We start from the raw sequence: 5,032 nt of genomic DNA on the forward strand, positions 1-5,032 counted from the left end.
CTACAATGTCTATAATAAAAATTTTAAAATACCTTCCAAAAAGTCTGGGACCAGATAACTTTGAATTTTGGCAAACATTTAAAAGAATTAACACCAATCATTTTCACACTTATTCAAGGAAAACAAGAGGGAGGAGTACTACTTCCTAATTCATTCTTTGAGGTCAGCATTACCCTGATACAAAGCCTGATAAAGACATCACAATTAGGGACAATTACAGACCAATTTCCTTTATGAATATATGTCCTAGTTTGCTAATGCTGCAGAATGCAAAACACCAGAGATGGATAGGCTTTTATAAAATGGGGATTTATTTCACTACACAGTTACAGTCTTAAGGCCACAAAGCGTCCAAGGTAACACCTCAGCAATCGGATACCTTCACCAGAGGATGGCCAATGGCATCCGGAAAACCTCTGCTAGCTAGGAAGGCAGCTGGCGTCTGCTCCAAAGTTCTGGTTTCAAAACGGCTTTCTCCCAGGACGTTCCTCTCTAGCAAGCTTGCTTCTCTTCAAAACATCACTCCCAGCTGCACTCCGTTCCCTCCCCTCGAGTCAGCTCATTTATATAGCTCCACCGATCAAGGCCCACCCTGAATGGGCGGGGCCATGCCTCCATGGGAACATCTCATCAGAATCATTACCCACAGCTGGGTGGGGCACATTCCAAGCAAATCCAACCATCACCAAAACGTCTCCCCACAAGACTACAAAGACAATGGCATTTGGGGGACCAATACATTCAAACTGGCACAATATAGATGCAAAAATTCTCAGCAAAATAGTTGGAAACAGAATTTAACAGCATATATAAAAGATTATATATCAAGACCAAGTAGGACTTATTCCAGGAATGCAAGGGTGGTTCAACATAACAAAATCAGTCAATGTAATACAACATGTAAATATAACAAAGGAAAAAAGCAACGTTATTATCTCTATTGATGCAGAAAATGCATTTGAAAAAGTTCAGTCCCCTTTCTCCCTTAAAGGACTCAGGAAATTAGGAATAGAAAGGAACTTAACACAATAAAAGACATTTATGAAGACCCCATAGCCAACATCTTATGCAATAGTGAATGACTTAAAGTTTTCCCCCTAAGATCAGCAACAAGACAAGGAGCCCTCTTCACAACTGCTATTCAATATTGTAATAGAAGTTCTAGCCAGAGCACTTAGGCAAGAAAAAGAATGAAAAGTTATCCAAATTGGAAAGGAAGAAGCAAAACTATCCCTATTTGCAGGCTTTATCTTATATATTGAAAATCCAAAGGAATACACAAGAAACTTATTATTAGAATTAATTAACAAGTTCAGCAGTGGCAGAGTACAAGATCAACACACAAAAATCAATTGTGTCCCTATAAACTAGCAATGAACAATATAAACATCAAGTTAATAAAATAATTCCATTCATAATAACATCTAAATAAATAAAATAGTAATACATTTCAAAAAGATATAGAAGACTTCTATAATGAAAACTAGAAAATGTTGCTGAAAGAACCTAAAGAATACCTAAATTTATGGCATGACATCCCATGTCCGTGGAATGGAGACAATGTTTCTCAAATCCATCTACAGATTCAATGCAATCCCAAACAAAATTTCAACAGCCTTTTTGCAGAAATGGAAAAACTGATCCTTAAATTCATATGGAACTACAAGAGGCTGCAGATAGCCAAAACAACTTTGAAAAAGAAGAAGAAAATTTGAGGACTCAAACTTCCCAATTCAAATTGCCCTACAAAGTTACAGTAATCATAACAGTGTAGTTCTGGCATAAAGATAAACAAATAGACCAATGGAACAGAATTGAAAGGCCAGAAATAGATTCATATATTTATGGCTAATTGATTTTTGGCAAGGATATTAAGCACATGCAATGGGGAAAGAATAGTCTCTTCAACCAGTGGTGCTGGGAAAACTAGACATCCACATGAAAGAGAATTAAGTAGACCCCTATGTCATGCTATATGAAAAACCAACTCAAAGTAGATCAAGAACCAAAATATAAAAGCTAAACCGTAAATCTCTTAAAATATTATATAGGGGCTAATCTTCATGACTTGGTATTTGGCACTGGATTCTTAGTTATGAAACCAAAAGCATGAACAACTAAAGAAAAAAATAGATAAATTTGGCTGCATCAAAGTTAATAGGTTCACACCTATTAAGGATACTGTCAAGAAAGTAAATAGATGACATATATACTGGGAGAAAGTAATTGCAAATCATATATCAGGTATGGATTTAATATCCAGAATACATAAATTACTGTTACAAAACAATAACAAAAGGACACAAAACACAACTAAACAATGGGCAAAGGACTTGAATTAACATTTTTCCAAAGAGGATACACAAATGTCCAAAAAGCATATGTAAAGGTGTTCAACATGATTAACCATTAATGAAATGCATATCAAAACCACAATGAAATACCACTTCACACTCACAAGGATGGTTATTATTTTAAAAAAAAATGGAAATTAGAACTTTAGTACCTTGCAAAGTGTGAAGGTAAAATGGTGTAGTCATTGTGGAAAGCAATATAGCAGTTCCTCAAATTTTAAGTATTGTATTGCCATATAACCTGACAGTTAACTTTTAAGTATATAACAAAAAGAAAGTGAAAACAGGGCCACAGACTCTTGTACATTAATATTTCATACACAAAACAACCTTACTCACAAAGGTTGAAATAACCCAAGTGTGTATCAACAAATGAATGGATTAAAAAAAAAAATGTACATACACACAATGGAATATTATTTGGCCATAAGAAAGGATGAATTTCTGAGACATACTGCAACATGGAAGAACCATAAAAACATTTTTTTCATTGAAATAAGCAAGACACATAAGGACAAATATTATGTAATATAACTTACAAGAGATTACAGGAGAAGCAGATGGAAGCAGAGGAAGCAGGAATCCTAGTGTGAGCAGTTGTTGGATGGACATGATGGCCAGGATCACCAACATCAAGGAATGAAGGGAAAAATCCAGGTTCTACAGCAGCAGGCAAATGATGCCAAAAGAGAGCCAAGAGCCTCCAGCTGGAAGTGGAAGGAGAAAGGCAAACCAGGAACAGGCTGAGGCTGAGGTGGCCTCCTTGAATCTTTGTATCCAGCTGGTTGAAGAGAAGTTTGGACCATGCTCAGGAGCACCTGGCCACTGCCCTGCAAATGCTGTAGGAAGCAGAGAAAGCTGCTGATGAATGTGAGAGAGGTATGAAAGTTATTGAAAAGATGAAGAAAAGATGGAACTTTAGGAAATTCAACTCAAAGAAGCTAAGCACATTGCAGAAAAGACAGATAGGAAGGAGGAGGAGGTAGTTTGTAAGTTAGTGACTATTGAAGGGGACTGGGAAAGAACACACTGAGGTATGAGCTGAAATGGCAGAGTCCTGTTGCCGAGAAATGGATGAGCAGATCAGACTGATGGACCAGAACCTGAACTATGTTCTGCTGAAGAAAAGTACTCTCAAAAAGAAGACAAATATGAAGGAGAGATAAAGATTCTTGCTGCTAAACTCAAGAGGCAGAGACCCTTGCAAATTTGCTGAGAGATTGATAGCCAAGCTGGAAAAGACAATTGATGATTTGGAAGGTGTTCTAGTTTGCTAATGCTGCCAGGATGCAAAACACCAGAGATGGATTGGCTTTTATAAAAGGGGTTTATTTGGTTACACATTTACAGTCCTAAGGCCATAAAGTGTCCAAGGTAACACATCAGCAGTCAGGTACCTTCACTGGAGGATGGCCAATAGTGTCCAGAAAATCTCTGTTAGCTGGGAAGGCATGTGGCTGGCATCTGTTACAAAGTTCTGGTTTCAAAATGGCTTTCTCCCAGTATATTCCTTTCTAGGCAGCAGTTCCTCAAAAATGTCACTCTCAGCTGCACTGTGTTCCTTCTGTTTGCCAGCTCATTTATATGGCTCCACTGATCAAGGCCCACCCTGAATGGGTGGGGTAACACCTCCATGGAAATTATCCAATCAGAGTCATCACCCACAGTTGGGTGGGGCACATCTCCATGGAAACACTCAAAGAATTACAATCTAATCAACACTGATACATCTGCCCACACAAGATTACATCAAAGATAATGGTGTTTTGAGGGACATAATACATTCAAACTGGCACAGAAGGTAAATTGAAAAGCACCAAAAAGGAACACCTCTCTACACAAAGAATACTGGTCCAGACTCTGAATGAGAGGTACAGCACCCCAGTCCAACCCTGCCACTGCTCCTCCTTTGACACCGACTCCACTTGAGGCCAGCATGCCTGAAGCTGAAATTTAAACTGAGGGCTGATCTTTAACTGGAACTCTGTTTCTTCTCTCACAATATGTTCACCCACCCACCCTTGGCCTCTGGTCCTGTGTCTTTTTCACTGTCTCTGCATCTCCCAAAGATTGTGGCTGGGCTAGGGGCTGAACACCTTTGGGAACAATATTTAAGGGAATGTGAGCACATGCAAGGGTGTTTAAAAGCATGTTGTGATATAGGGCAAGTTGGCAGCATAGAGAGGTGTAGAATTTAGTTAGTCCTCTAGAGCAACTAGTAAATAGCCAGGAACAACTAGTAAATAGTCTGGAACAACTATTGGGGGACATCCATGACTGGACACAAATCATACACAAGCCTGGAATGGGTGGAATGACTGAGATTGCAGCACAGAACTGTAAGTAAAGGTCCCCAAACTTTGGAGCTGGCGCTCCTCTGTTACCAGAATGGCAGGCTGAGCTGAAACACCTCACTGTGGTAAAAAGAAGCAAGTTAACTGGAGTGAGGGAGAATAACTCAAACAAGCATCAACTGAAGTTTTAATTAATAAATTTAGAGTACTGAATACCAGCTATAAGCACAGATAAACCTGACCTGGAGCAAGCAGGAAAGGAACCTGAGGTTCCTCTGGCAGAGAGGAGACAGGGATGATGGAAAAAAAATACATACAAATAAATAAAAACAGATGATTTGGGAGACAGCTGAGCTCAAAATACTGGAAAACAGCTGTGTCCAA

General features: G+C 38.8%; 1 pseudogene; it reads left to right on the forward strand.

Moving 5' to 3' along the window:
- Nucleotides 1–2,993: 2,993 nt before the first annotated feature.
- Nucleotides 2,994–4,283, forward strand: LOC119517577 (annotated as a pseudogene).
- The last annotated feature ends 749 nt before the right edge of the window (nucleotides 4,284–5,032 follow it).

Source organism: Choloepus didactylus, chromosome 1 (assembly GCF_015220235.1).
Source record: "Choloepus didactylus isolate mChoDid1 chromosome 1, mChoDid1.pri, whole genome shotgun sequence".
NCBI classification, from domain to species: domain Eukaryota; kingdom Metazoa; phylum Chordata; class Mammalia; order Pilosa; family Megalonychidae; genus Choloepus; species Choloepus didactylus.